General features: G+C 42.6%; 1 protein-coding gene across 2 annotated transcripts in view; it reads left to right on the top strand.

Moving 5' to 3' along the window:
• The first annotated feature begins 505 nt into the window (after positions 1–505).
• csrnp3 (cysteine-serine-rich nuclear protein 3) overlaps positions 506–14,932 on the top strand; it is a 231,627-nt gene continuing 217,200 nt past the window's right edge. For both annotated transcript variants that reach the window (XM_063052352.1, XM_063052353.1), the window contains exon 1: positions 506–805. The gene's annotated coding sequence lies outside the window, so the exon portion shown is untranslated. The remainder of the gene's footprint in view (positions 806–14,932) is intronic.

Below are 14,932 nucleotides of genomic sequence, written 5' to 3'. Positions count from 1 at the left end.
AAAGGACATGCCCTCTTTTCAATACTACCATCATGGTGGAGGTACAGGAGTCAGAAGGCCCACATTTAACAGATTCTTCCCCTCCACCACCAGATTTGTGAGTGGTCCATGAACCCTGGAACAATATATTTGTTGAACTTTTTTTTGTAACTAATAGTTATTTTTATGTCTTACATTGTACTACTACCTCAAGACAATAAATTTCATAACATATATCAGTGATAATAAACCTGATTCGAGAATACGACCTGGAGGGAGAAAACTGGCTAGTGGTCTCATAATAATTTCATTGTACATTGCAGTAAAACAGTGCCGTTTCAGTGATTTCGAGGCGCTGCATGGACATCTGCAGAGCCTTTTGCTCCGGTTCGTTCCACAGCCCAGCAACGAAAGCACCGTACTCATGTGAACCAAGTGCCTCCTATATAGTTCATGTGAGGCGGTCCTGATTGGCTCTTGGTGAGTCACGTTGAAGCGTTCTGCTCTTCTACCGATGCAGAGTCGCTCCATTGTTTCGATTGAGAGGCGGAAGATCTTTCCTATTTCCAGCTGGGATTATTGTGTCAGTGTGGGGCTACTTCCCTTCATGTGCGCGCCGCGAAGTCTGTAAGAACAAGGGACGAAAAAATTGCAGCTGTCACGTCTTGCAAACTAATGCTTTTGCACATTAAAAAAAAAGGCAAAGATCGATGTGAAAAGCAGATTCGGATCAGCAGCCTCGGGCTTGCCTGTACGTCGTGACCAAGCTCCTGTTCAACATTTGATCTTCAGGATTTTCTTCAAGGGGAGGGGAAGACAGCAAAAAGTACGTAATGTCGACTGGATAGAGTCAGACTTTTATCTTTTACTAATATTTTAAATTTTTTAGGGGGTTGACGCTATTTAAATATTAAAGAGGAGGAAGATTATTTCTCCAGGGCTGCGTTGTTGCTGGTGACTCCTGAACGATTTGTCAACCTGGCCATCTGGTGCTAATGAAAGTAACCATTGAAACTCGGAGGTTTTAGCATGTGAATCATTGGCAAGTGTGTCAAGCAGTCGTGGACAGAGGCATCAATTCACCAAGTGATTAGTGAAAGGAGTCAAATTAGCTTCATCGTTATAAACTTGCTTCCAAAAAAAAAGAGATCGAAGTTAAGTGATTTTAATTGGAGGGATGAAAGTTGAAGGCAAGGGAATTGAATGAGTCTTCCAGTGGTCGTTTTTCTCCCTAAAAGCTTTTAAGTGCATTTTGTATTTAATTACTAGGTATTTTCGCGTTACTAGTGTGCGAGTTTGGAACATATTTTCTTTGACATTGTTTTATAGCGAACAGTCGGCAGGATGTTAAAGCGCAAGATTTTTAAGGCGTTTTGTTTTAAGTGCGCCCGCAGTCGGCTCGCAGGCTGTGCTTCCTGGAATTAGGCAGCCTCGGCTTCACTTGCTGTTTAACCTGCAGACTGGAGCTGCATATTCTGGGAATAACGCAGCTTTATTTCAGTGCTGCAGCAGTATAATTAGTAGGGCGGTTTTATTTTTTTTCGCTCCCTCTGCAGTACATTTTCCTCAGTCCTATGAAAGCATAACAAGATTACCAACAGAACTGTATCCAGCTAGAAATTATCATCTGTAATACCGAAGGCTTTAAAAATATGGCCCTTGCTTTTCTAAATGCAGTTTTAAAAAAAGCTGTACTGTGGGCAATAGGGTTATTCCCATTGCCTATACACTCTTTGCATTCTATCAATGCTGTGGCAGAATAAACTAATTGTAACTTGTATGATACGTTGTTTACTCTTGAATAAGTAATCATAATCAGTCCCATTATTTTACATCTTTGATTTAAAACAAAGGATAAACGATTTATAAACAGTGACACGGCTACTGTTCTTTAAGAATCAGATGAACAAAAAAGTGGCAGCTGATAGTTTGGAGAGTATTTCTTCATAATGAGAAGCAGACAATGTTTTTGCAAGTGTCTGAGCTGGCATGGGCTCTGGACTCGTGCTGCAACTTTGTTAATGAGTGACCGCTTGTGCCAAGATGAGGCCACCCTCAGGGTAGAGGAGCAACACCTTGTTCCTCCAAACTGATGACATGAATATAGATTTCTCCTTCCAGTTTAAAAAAATTCCCCCTCCCCCCTTCTGTTCCCCACTCTGACTTTCGCACCTGCCTGTCACCTTCCCCTGGGTCCCCTCCTCTTTCCCTTTCTCCTATTGTCCACTCTCCTCCCCTATCAGATTCCTTCTTCTCTGGCCCTTGACCTTTCCCACCCACCTGGTTTCACCTATCACCTTCCAGCTAGCCTCTTTCCCCCACCCCCCACCGTTTTATTCTGGCCCCCCTCAGTCTTGATGAAGGGTCTCGGCCTGAAATGATGACTCTTTACTCATTTCCATAAGAGGTTACCTTACCTGATGGGTTCCTCCAGCACTATTGCTTGTTGATCAGGTAGACGTTCTATGTACGCACACTCATTGTTTCGACCATTCTTATGGGCCATGTTGATCAAGATTCTGACCAAATTGCAACTTGAGCTTTCCGACCAACATATGTCAGCTTCAGTGTTAAAATTTGATGTTTTTTTCCTTTCTGTAAGTATATTTTAACATTGATTCTCAAATTAAATATCTTAGAAACACATGTGGAATGCTGATGGGCCTATAGAACTAATGCTGAAACATCTACAGAAATGAATCGACAGTTGACGTTTCAGGCCGAGACCCTTCTTCAGGATATGGAGGGCTGTGGTCCGGGTGCAGATCGATGGGAGTAGGCAGTTTTAAATCATTTCAACATATACTAGATGGGCCAAAGGGCCTGTTTCTGTGCTGTACTTTTATATCATTCTATGCTGCCTGGTCTGCTGAGTTTCTCCAGTATTCTGTGTGTGTGTGTGTGTGTGTGTGTGTGTGTGTGTGTGTGTGTTGCATTGCTTTGGATTTGCAGAATCTGCAGACTTTCTCGTGTTTAGTAAATATTTTAGAGTAGCTTGTACAGTAATTATTTTGAGATCATTCATGCTAACATTACTTTGAGAGTGATTGATCTGATAAAATGCATTGCAGCAAAGTATGGATTCAAAATGGAATTTAATTGCTTTCCAGTCACCTGACTGTAATGTTGTTGAATTGGCCTTTAAACTGAGCGCGTGAGGGCAATTTGTTTGTTGACTTCCATTCTATCAGTAATGGAAAAATGCCTGGTTCTGCTTACTGCTTTCTTTCAGTAATGAAAGGAGATCAGGAACTCAAACTTACAGAAAATTATAGTCTTGAGTCACCATCTTAATATTTGTCCTGGCAAAGGGTCTTGGCCTAAAACGTCAACTGTACTCTTTTCCATAGGTGCTGCCTGGCCTGCTGAGTTCCATCAGCATTTTGTGTATGTTTGCTTGGCTTTCCGGCATCTGCAAATTTTTTTCTTGTTTGTGATCTTAATAGTTGTCATTTTTTGGAAAAACTTCATTGCTTACTCTTCCTTCTGCAGTTCTCAGATGTTTGGAGCAAAATTGTGCACGAATAAGACAGGTTTGGAGAGATTTGGGGCAAACGTGGGCAAGTGCCTACGTCTATGGTGCATGAGTCTGACTTTCAAAGTGTTGGAGGAACTCACCAAGTCAGGCAGCACAGGATTAAGTAGTTGACTACATGGCACCTGCTTGCTCTCCATATTGTACTGCCCTGGCTTGCATATCTAGACAGCTGGGATGCAATGTCCATGAACGATCCTGACCAATGGAGGCCTTCTTGGCCCAAGATGCCGACTGCTTAGTGCACTCCACTTGTTGAGTTCGTACAGCATTTTGTATCTGCTTGCTCAAGATTTCCAGCATCTGCAGAATCTCTTGTGTTTATGACTCTGACTCTGATTATTAGTTATTGAGGTGGCTTTTTTTTTGTATCATTTTGTTGCTTATTATTCCAATGTAAATTTGTATTGTGCACTTTTTACGTGAAGCTGACATACTATTAGTGATCTTAATAAGCAATTAATTGTAATGTATGAATGTACTGGAGAAGGAAAACGCTGGTCTCAAACCTCGACTGCCTTCAGGCTATGTGGAGCTGGAGTCCCTAAGGCAGTCCTATGTTGAATTCAATGCTGACTGGCAACTCCTGCGACGTTGCTGGTGCCGAACTGCATCGGTCTCTGCCGTTCCTTTGAGTTCATCAGATGTGTGAAGAGGGGGATCCTGCTACATGGGCACCTGCTTGCTCTCCATATTGTACTGCCCTGGATGCAATGTCCATGAAAAATCCTGACCAATGGAGGGCTCAAATTAATGTACTAGTGTAACTTGAGTAATACCTGACAAGATGTGGTCTATTTATTTGTAGACACTGGAGGATCAGACATGGGACAAACCTTTATAAATATAGAGGTTTATTACATGAAGTTCATGGACAATATCATAGCACCACAGATAGACACTTACCCTTTTCATACTTTACAGCAGGGTTTCCCAATCTGAGGTCCATGGACCCTTTGCTTAATGATATTGGTGTGTGGCATTAAAAAAAACTGGGAACCCCTATTTCACAGTCATACTTTCTAGATCAGAGGTTCCCAACCTGGGGCTCACAGACCCCTTGCTGAATGATATTGATCCATTGCATATAAAAAGGTTGGGAACCCCTGTTGTAGATTGTTCTGTTCTACCTTCAAATTGTGCTTTACTGTCCTTTTGAACATTACTTCACATCCGATGCATTTTATAATCTTTATAAATTCTGTACTCTTTAATACCAGCCTTCATCACGAAGTAACATACAAAAAACGCTAGTGAACGCATCATTTTGTGTGTGTTGCTTGAATTTCCAGCATCTGCAGATTTCCTCGTGTTTTCATCATGAAGTATTGGTTATCTGAAGATCTGTCATCTTTTGGTCTCAGAAACTAATGAAAACTTGTGTTTCTAGGTTAAACTGAGGACTTGTGTACGCTATTGCAGGTACCAGTCTCCAAGTTTGTATGAATTTGTGAGAGAGTTTTGAATTCAACATAACCATAACATCATGATCAGGTGGTATGTGATCACTATGGCGACCTCCAGCAAAGCTCTGCAGGTCATTAATCTTAAATTGAATAAAAATGGATTCCTTGATTTTAGTGCCGGCCACCTAACAGTTGAGTTGCAAATGTATTTTCCAAAATTGTGTTTAGTTCAGAAGGTCGAATAGGTAGTTTTGCTCTTGTGGAAGTTCCAAAGCATTCCTTTCCATGACCTCTGCATTCCTGTTTTGCCCCTGCCTCTTAAAAGCTCAAATGTTGTCTGCTGCCTGGTGTTAGTGTTCTTATGCCAATAGCCCTTTTTGACAGTAAAGGTTGATACTTTGACCTTGTGTCTTTCTGTCTGTGCTGTTCAGCGCAGCATATTAGGTTTCTGGTACTCTACAGTTGATAATGTGGTAGTGAGAAATAAGAATCTCTTTGATTAACATTGGTATTGGAAATTTATGAATGAAATAAATCGAGAGAATTTTTTTCTCAATTGTCTGTGGTAGCGTAGTGTTTAACACAGCGCCTGGGTTCAACTCCTGATGCTGCCTGTAAGGAAGTTTGTATGTTCTCCCTGTGACCATGTAGGTTTCCTTTGGATGCTTTGGGTTCCTCCCAAAGTCCAAAGAAGTAATGGTTAGTAGGTTAATTCGTCATTGCAAATTGTCCTGTGATGAGGCTAGGGGTTAAACTGGGGAATTGCTGGGCAGCGCAGCTTGTAGGGCCGGGGGTGGGGCCTGTCTATTCTGTATCTCAATAACCAATAAACAAAGAATAAAATCTGCATCATTTTCAGACACTTTCCCCACTTATTATAGGGACCGTAGAAGACGGAGAGGGTGGCAGGGTGGAGATGTATCCCTACCAAACGAGCTCCTTCTGTCCGCTAGCATGCAGGTCACCCTTAGGCAAAGTGTAGTACCTGCTTAGCCTCCCACCGCCCCCCCCCCACCCAACTAGTCAGGGTCATGTAAAACCGTGGGAATAGGTGATGGATGGTAGAATGAGCAGCTGGTGCATATCACAAATCCTGGTTATGCAACCACTGACACCAGGCAGACGATCACCCATCTTGTAATGTCCCTACCCAGTAGCAAGCAACAGCAAACCACTTCTGTAGAAAAATTTGCCAGAACAATCATGGTCATGGAAATACCATGATTGCCCATGTCATAAGACATGGCCCATTATGAATGGGTGAAGGAGGTGAAGAGGCAAATATGGAGGTAAAGGGACATTGGACAAGCAAAGAAGATGCTTCTGGTTATCTGTTGTACAATTTAACAGAAAGCACCTCTTACTTACTGCCCATCATGCTGCTGGTCTCCATCTCTGGCAGCATTCATGGCTTTCTTCATCATGTCAATAGCTTCCTCTTGGTTTTCACTACTGTCAGTCATGCGAGTGACGGTATTCCTGAGGTGGATACCGTCACAATCAGACAGATTCTTCATTGCTGCTTTCTTAATAATTTTGTTTTACTAGTCAACGTTGTTGGCCCTGAGTTGAACCCCTGAACCTGGAGGACTGGTGGGCCACTCTTAGTCTGGCCTCTCCTTTGATTTGTTTAGTATGTGCGACCCTACCAAGAGCCAAAGAAACAACCCCTGACTCCAGCCAGCATAGTTCTCTGGGTCACTGGGGCATGCAAGCCTCCAAGCCATATCAAGGTTGTTATCCTCTTGGCGGCACGTCACTGCCTAAACATTGGACCAAGTTGTGTGTGCGCTTTCCATGCAAAAATGTCCATAAAGCCATTTTGCGCACATTTGACCACACTAGCCATAATTTCCAGCTGTTTAGTTGTCATCTGGAAATTAGAATGGACATTTCTCAGCTCAATTCAACTTGCCAGGCTTGATATTTCCCAGCATTGGATTCTGATTTATTGATAATATCTGGTGTGTGACAACTGTTTCCATGTTCTTCAAAAGTGATTGCTGTTAAACACCAACTTGCAACCAGTAAAATTCATAAAAGAATCATGAGCAGGTCTTGTAGCAGAGAGATGTGATTTACAAGTTACCTACCCATGGTTGCATCATTACTTCGCACTTTGGATTCCACCAACCCCGGAACCTTAACAACAATGCTGTGTGTCCCGTAAGAAGTAAACCAGCCAACATTGCTGTCGTGGCTCCTTGTGCACCCAGCCTTTAGGTAAAATTGTAGTCAATATGATATGCCTCAATTCCACGTCACTGAGTGTTTCCCATAACCTCTGACATTCCTGTAGAACAAAAATCTGTTTATTTCAGGCTTGAGTATATTCAATGATTCAGTCTATGCCACTATCTAGAGTAGAGAACTCTAAAGGTTACTAATTCTGTGAGAAGAAATTTCTTTTCCTGATCTCCCCCCCCCCCCACCCCACCCTGTCGAGTAGTTTCTCTCAAGGCCATAGAAGCCTTTTCTGCAGATGGTGAGAAGTTCTTAAAGCTAACAATGCTCCTATAAACAGTGGAAAAGATGTGGCTGTTAAAATACGAACCTACAAGCAAATGAATTTGGGAACTATACACAATTTGTGAATTTCACCTTAGTGTTATAACCTGGGAAAATATACAGGGTTATTAAATTCTAAAAAGAGACAAAAACAGAGAGATCAGTGGGGTGCCAAAGCACAATTTGTTGGCAGTGACAGAAAGTTTGAGAAAGTGATTCCAAATGAAATGTAAGTTGCATTGAGAGGTAAAGCAAGGAAGTCATGATAAACCGTTAGAGTTGAGACATAGAGCTGTGCAGCACAGAAAACAAGCCCCTTGGTACAACTCATTCATACTGACTGTGATCACCATCTACAGTATATTAGAGTCATAGAAAAGCACAGCACAGAAACAGGCCCTTTGGCCCATCCAGTCCATGCTAAACCATTTAAACTGCCTACTCCCATTGATCTGCACCTGGACCATAGCCCTCCATCCTTCCATACCCCTCCCATCCATGTACCTATTCAAACTTCTCTTGAACATTGAAATCAAAATCGCGTGCACCACTTATGCTGTCAGCTCACTGTCACCACCCTCTGAGTGAAGAAGTTTCCCTCTGTGTTTCCCTTAAACATTTCACATTTCACTCTTAACCCTTGATCTTTAGTTGTAGTCTTACTCAACCTCAATGGAAAAAGCCTGCTTGCATTTACCCTATCTATAACCCTCATAATTTTGTATACCTCCATTAAATCTTCCCTCAATCTTCTATGTTCTAGGGAATAAAGTTCTAAAATCTTTCCTTGTAACTCAGGTCCTCCAATCCCAGCAACATCCTTGTAAATTTTCACTGTACTCTTTCAATCTTATTTACACATTTCCTCTATGTAGGTGACTAGAACTGCACAGTATACTCAAAATTAGGCCTCAACATCTTATACAACTTCAATATAGCATCCCATCTCCTGTACTCGGTACTTAAATCTATAAAGGCTAATGTACCAAAAGCCGCCTTTATGATCCTATCTGCCTGTGACACCTCTTTCAATGACTTATGGACCTGTGTTCCCAGATCCCTTTGTTCCACTGCACTCCTCATTGCCTTATTGCTCACTGTGTAAGACCTACCCTGGTTGGTCCTCCCAAAGTGCAACACCTTTCGCATATTAATCCATTTGCCTGCAGTAAGCCCTTGTCCCAATTCTCCTTCCCTGTCCGAACGTCTTTGAAATGTAATTGTTTCTGCCTCTATCACCCTCTCTTTGGGAAAATTTGCTTCTCAGATCTTCTTTAAATTTCTTCCCTCTCATCTTAAACCTATATCCTTTAGTTTTTGGACTTCCCTAACCTGGGGGAGGAAACTCTCAACAACTATCTTATCTTAAACCCCTCGTAACCTTATAAATATCGATAAGCACGTGAAAATCTGCAGATGCTGGAAATCCAAGCAACACACACAAAATGCTGGTGGAATGCAGCAGGCCAGGGAGCATCTATAGGAAGAGGTACAGTCGACGTTTCAGGCTGAGACCCTTCGTCAGGACTAACTGAAAGAAGAGATAGTAAGAGATTTGAAAGTGGGAGGGGGAGGGGGAGATCCGAAATGATAGGAGAAGACAGGAGAGGAGGGATGAAGCTAAGAGCTGGACAGGTGATTGGCAAAAGGGATACAGAGCTGGAGAAGGGAGAGGATCATGGGACGGGAGGCCTGGGGAGAAAGAAAGGGGGAGGGGAGCACTAGAGGAAGATGGAGAGCAAATATTGATAAGGTTCACCCCCCCCACTATCTTTCTGCGTTCTAGTGAGAACAATCCCAGCCTATCCAATCTCTCCATGTAACTATAACCCTCCATTCCAGAGAAAATGCTTGTGTATCTTTTCTGCGCTCTTTTTAATGCTTGCTACCACATCTTTAGTGGATCGGCGAGCAGAGGTACAGTATACACAATATTCCAAGTGCAGTCTAAACAAAGTTTTGTTCAGCTGCAACAGCAGGTTGGCCATTGTGTCCGACGGCAGCAGGAAGCCCGTGCGTGACAGTTTTTTTTAAAGTGGAAAAGACGTTACACTGAGACAGTTCCACTCCCTCGACCTCCTAAGTCCAGGTGGTACAAACCAGGATTACAAACCGTGGTCTTTCTTGGTTGCAGTGGATGACCATGATGTCTTCTGTTCCTCGCCATGCCCGTCGCTGTCCATGGAGCATTGCAGTCCTGCCAACCTGGCCGTCGGATCTCACTGTAGATCTCATCCACCCCAGTCTGAAACTGACATCCTAAGTGTGATGCTCACTGCTTCAGCCTCTGAAGACGTGCATTCCAAATGCCGCCTTCATTTCCCTTCCTACAATCATTGGTTCAGACACAACTGCTGAAATGATTCCGGGGAAGAGTGACTTAAATTGCAGGGATAGATTGGAAAAGTTGGAGTTAGTTTCTTGAAACAATTAGGCTTGTGCAAATTTAAAAGAATGTAGAGCAGAGACGGAATGGACATGGAGAAATTGTTCCCATCTGCAAAAAAGTCAAGTTCAAAGTAAGGTTGTTATCAAAGGATATATATGTCACCATGTACAGCCCTGGGATTTGTGTTCCTATGGGCATACGCAATAAATCCATAGAGTAATATCCATAACAGGATTATTGAAAGGCTGCCCCCGCTTGGGCATTCAACCAGTGTGCAGAAGACAGCAAACTGCAAATATAAAAAGAAAGAAAATAATAAATAAATAAATAAGCAATAAATATGAACATGAGATGAAGAGTCCTTGAAAGTGAATCCATAGGTTGTGGGAACATTTCAATGATGGGACAAGTGAAGTTATCCCCTTTGGTTCAGGAGCCTGATGTAATAACTATTGCTGAACCCAGTGGTGTGGGTCCTGAGGCTCCTGCACCTTCTTCCTGATGGCAGCAGTGAGAAGAGAGCGTGTCCTGAGTGATGGGGTTCTCCGATGATGGATGCTGCTTTTGTGCGACAATGCTTCATGTAGATGTGCTCAGTGGTGGGAAGTGCTTTATCCATGGTAGACTGGGCTGTATCCACTACTTTTTGTAAGATTTTCCATTCAAGGGCATTGGTGTTTCCATACCAGGCTGTGATGCAGCCAGTCAGTATACTCTCTACTACACATCTATAAAAACTTGTCGGAATTTTGGATGTCATGCCAAATCTTCTCTAACAATGAAGAAGAGGTGCTGCCGTGTTTTCGTAATTGCACTTGTGTGCTGGGCCCAGGACAGGTCCTCTGAAATAATAATTTGAAAGTGTTAGGAATCTGGATTAAGAATGACTGGTAAAGAGAATAAAAGTAAAAGAGTTACAGGTTATGGAAGGAGACCCTTTGACCTAACTCAGATATGCCTTAACTATTTCCCTTTTCACCTTGGCCCTTTCCCCTCTAGTTTTAAACTTACCTACTCTGGAAAGATACTGTGATCATTTACCTTGTCTTTGCTTCTCCTGATTTTGTGTATCTCTGTACGTCGTCTCTTAGCCTCCTAAGCTCCAGGGAAAAATGCCCCAACTTATCCTTATTGGCTTGGGCCCTTGGCTTCAAGTGGAGCATGGGCCATGACCTCCCATCTCATCGTCCTTTGAAGTCGATGGCATGGTTGGAGTTCATCAATGTTTCTATAATCCATTGTATCCACTGTACAGGAGATTGGCCTGTACAGCTTCATGAGACCCCTGTTGGCCAGCCTTACCCATTTCCACCGCTCATGACGGGGACGTACAGTTGGACTCTGCTTATAACTCAAGCACTCCCCTCCAGTCCTATCTTCATAAGTTATTTCTGCACTCTTTCCAACCTAGTGACTTATTTCCTACAGGTAGGTAACCAGAGCTGCACAGAGTACTCCAAGAGTCAGTCCTCTTGATCTTCTCTTCAAAGAAAAAAATGAGTAGGTTTATGAGACACTATACTGGCTATTACTAATCAATTCTTGCCTTTGATATTATGAATCAATCCTTGCTTTTTATATTACTAATCAATCCTGCCTTTCAGAATCCACTCCATTAGATTCCCACACTGGTTTGTTTTTGCAGCCCTTTTTCAACAAAGGCATGGCAATGGCCACCTTCCAATCTCCTGGTTCCTCATCCGTGACTAATGATACAGACCAAATATCTGTATCAGGACACCAGTAATTTCTTCCTTAGTTTCCCCTCAATCCTTTAGGATACACTTGGTCAGGACCAGTGGATTTATGCGGCCTTGTGTGCTTTAAGATGTCATGAAGAAACTAATTTGGCATGGAGGTGGGTAGTTGTTGAGGTGAGTCCATTAGTGACATTCCAACAGGAAGTGGATGAGTATATGGAATATAGAACAGTACAGGCTGTGTATGAAAAGAAAGAATTTGCAGGGCTGTGGGGAAATGGCATGGGAACAAGATGAATTGCTTTCACAAATTCAGCATGGAATGAGCCAAATGATTTCCTTCAATACTGTGACCATTATGAGATTTCCTCCAGTTTCTCCATTTTCGCTTGCAGCAACCTGATTGGATGTAAGAACTACATTCAATGCATGCTTGACATACCAAGAAAGGGTGAAATTGCAATTTTGCAGGGTCATGTATCCATCCACATATCTACTAACACAGAGGTTAATACACTGTTAAACTGGTTGCTTTTGATAAAATATGATCTCTGTCCCAGCTAAGAACTGAATGAGGGCTCGCAGAAATAAAAACAACAAACCAAGAAGGTGGTAGCTGATTGGGTGCCTCAAATCCTGGTCAATAGTTGTTGTCGTCATTACGTGCTGTGTCATATAACATGGGCGATCATGGTCTTTCCATGACCATGATTATTCTTGGCAAATTTTTCAACAGAAGTGGTCTGCCATTGTCTTCTTCTGAGCAGTGTCTTTACAAGACAGCTGTCCCCAGCCATTATCAATACTCTTCAGAGATTGTCTGCCTGGCATCGCTGGTCCCATAACCAGGACTTGTGATATGCACCAGCTACTCATACGACCATCCACCACCTGCTCCCATGGCTTTATGTGACCCTGATCGGGGCTAAGCAGGTGCTACACCTTGCCCAAGGATGATCTACAGGCTAGTGGAGGGAAGGAGTGGTTTACACCTCCTCTTGGTAGAGGCGTATCTCCACCCCACCACCCATGGTTAATTGATGAGGTTTGAAAGAGTAAGTAGTGGAGAGCTGGAGTGCAGAGACATCAAAGATATGGGAAGCAAAACACAAGAGGCAGAGTTACGTAGTTGAGGAAAATGCCACAGGGAGAGCACTTCGTGTCATAATGAAGAGGGACTTAAATTTTGTAGATAGACTATTAGGGTTGAGGCCATCAGGAGGCTTTCCAGTGGGGATAAGAATTTATTTTGGGGTAAGCCAAACCAATATGGAATACAGAGTGGCAGGCAATCTCAATGTCAGCTGGGTTGGGATACCGATAGGTGAATTCTGAATGAATGAGGATTTGGGGGTGGAAGATGGCGGGGGGGGGGGGGTGTGGCTCTGTTGAGGCAGTCAGGTCATTATCAGGGTCAAAAGCCAGAATACAGTCAGCTAAGCTGGTGAACTTCTAAAGTTTATGAATAACAAAATATTACTACTTATTTAAAAAGTTTGCATCCTATATTTGCGTTGTATGTTTACAGATGTGATAGCCTGCAACTTTAATCTATTGAAGTTGTCATCACTCTGGCTTTGTGACGCTTTGGAAGTGAGCGTAACAATGCTCCTCTTAATGCTGAAAGATTTAAATGTTTGATATTGTGTACTGTCTTTTGCCATTAACCTTTTTGTAGTAAGTGTACTGCAGCATGTCCATCCCGGCATTATGCACAGGATTTAGGCTGCGTGAAGCTTGATTAACTGCAGAGTCTCTGCTCTGCAGATTTCAGAACCTCCTATAATGCCAGCAGGGCGCCTACACACATTGCCATTCCTCGTCAGCTGTTTGAATGATTCTTGCAAAAGCTGTGATTGATTGGTCTGTGAAGAGTATGTGTGGTACAGATGGGGAAAGCTTTCAATGTGTGCTAATTAATGAGGTCAGGCTTGCATCTTCTCGATGAACCATTTTATCCAATCGTGTAGACAAGACGTGTGTAGAGACATTTTGTATTCTTCATGAAAAGCCAGCACAATTTAAAACAGCAGTATTGTTAAAGTAGTGTAAAGAGAAATTTTTTAAAATTCTGTAAATTTTCATGTAAAGGTAATGATGCAAATTTAGTTGAAAATTAATGACCATGTCACATTATGGAGGCTGTGCTGGTGATGTAGTGTAGCCATATTCACACCTGGACTTTGGTTTGAATCTGGCCGGCTCCTTGCATGCTTTCCATCATAAACAACAGGAATTCTGCAGATGCTGGAAATTCAAGCAACACACATCAAAGTTGCTGGTGAACGCAGCAGGCCAGGCAGCATCTCTAGGAAGAGGTACAGTTGACATTTCGGGCTGAGACCCTTCGTCAGGACTAACTTCAGCCTCGGCCTGAAACGTCGACTGCACCTCTTCCTAGAGATGCTGCCTGGCCTGCTGCGTTCACCAGCAACTTTGATGTGTGTTGCTTGCTTTCCATCATGATGGATCGAGTGCTGAGCAAGTAACTCGGCTTGTAAAACAGACAAACGTTAAAGAAACAGCAAGTTCGCCACGCAATGCAGCAGACAAGGTGCAGAGAGGAACTTTACTGTTTTTTACACATTATAGAAATAATACAGCATATTGCTTGATAAGTACAGCACTTCTGAGGTCATGAAGAACGTATTTGATCTGTGATGACTTCTAGGATGAGAACCTTTTAGTTATTGACTGTACTCAGCAGTGAAGAAAATGTCAAGAATCTTCTGACTGGCGAGTGTGGTACTGCACAATAAGCTTTACTGTTAGTGTGATTATAAATAAATAACTGACTCACTGAATTGATTCATGTTTTCCTGGGAAGAATGCCACCCAAAATGTTCCACAACTTCAGCTGTTGAGCCAGTCTCATAAATGAAGTGATTCAAGCTTCACTGGAAATGTAAACTCTTTCATACCAAATCAGGTTTTTTTTTGTAAGTTGGAAGTATGTTGCTAAAGAGCTCCCATTGTGGCAGTTCATGGGATCATGTTAGATTATCACCAGCAATTTATACTTAATTATTTTTACATCCCAGTCCATCACTGGTAAAGGCAACCCCACCATTGAGCACATCTGCATGACGCATTGATGCTGGAAAACAGCATCCGTCATCAGGGACCCCCCACCTCTCAGGCCAAGCTCTCGTCTCGCGTTACCATCAGAAAGAAGGTACTAGCCCTCAACCATCAGACACTTGAACCAAAGCGGATAACTTCACTTGCCTCATCATTGAAATGTTCCCACAGCCTATGGACTCGCTTTTAAGGACTCTTCATCTCATGTTCTCAATATTTATCACATTTACTGTTATTATTATTTCATTCTTTTTGCATTTGCGCAGTTTGTCTTTTGCAAACTGGTTGAACAGCCAAGTTGGTGCGGTCTTCCATTGATTTTATTATGGTTATT

Source organism: Mobula hypostoma, chromosome 6 (genome assembly GCF_963921235.1).
Source record: "Mobula hypostoma chromosome 6, sMobHyp1.1, whole genome shotgun sequence".
Lineage (NCBI taxonomy): Eukaryota > Metazoa > Chordata > Chondrichthyes > Myliobatiformes > Myliobatidae > Mobula > Mobula hypostoma.
Note: the sequence above shows the minus strand (reverse complement) of the source record. Positions and strands in the feature narration are given on the sequence as shown.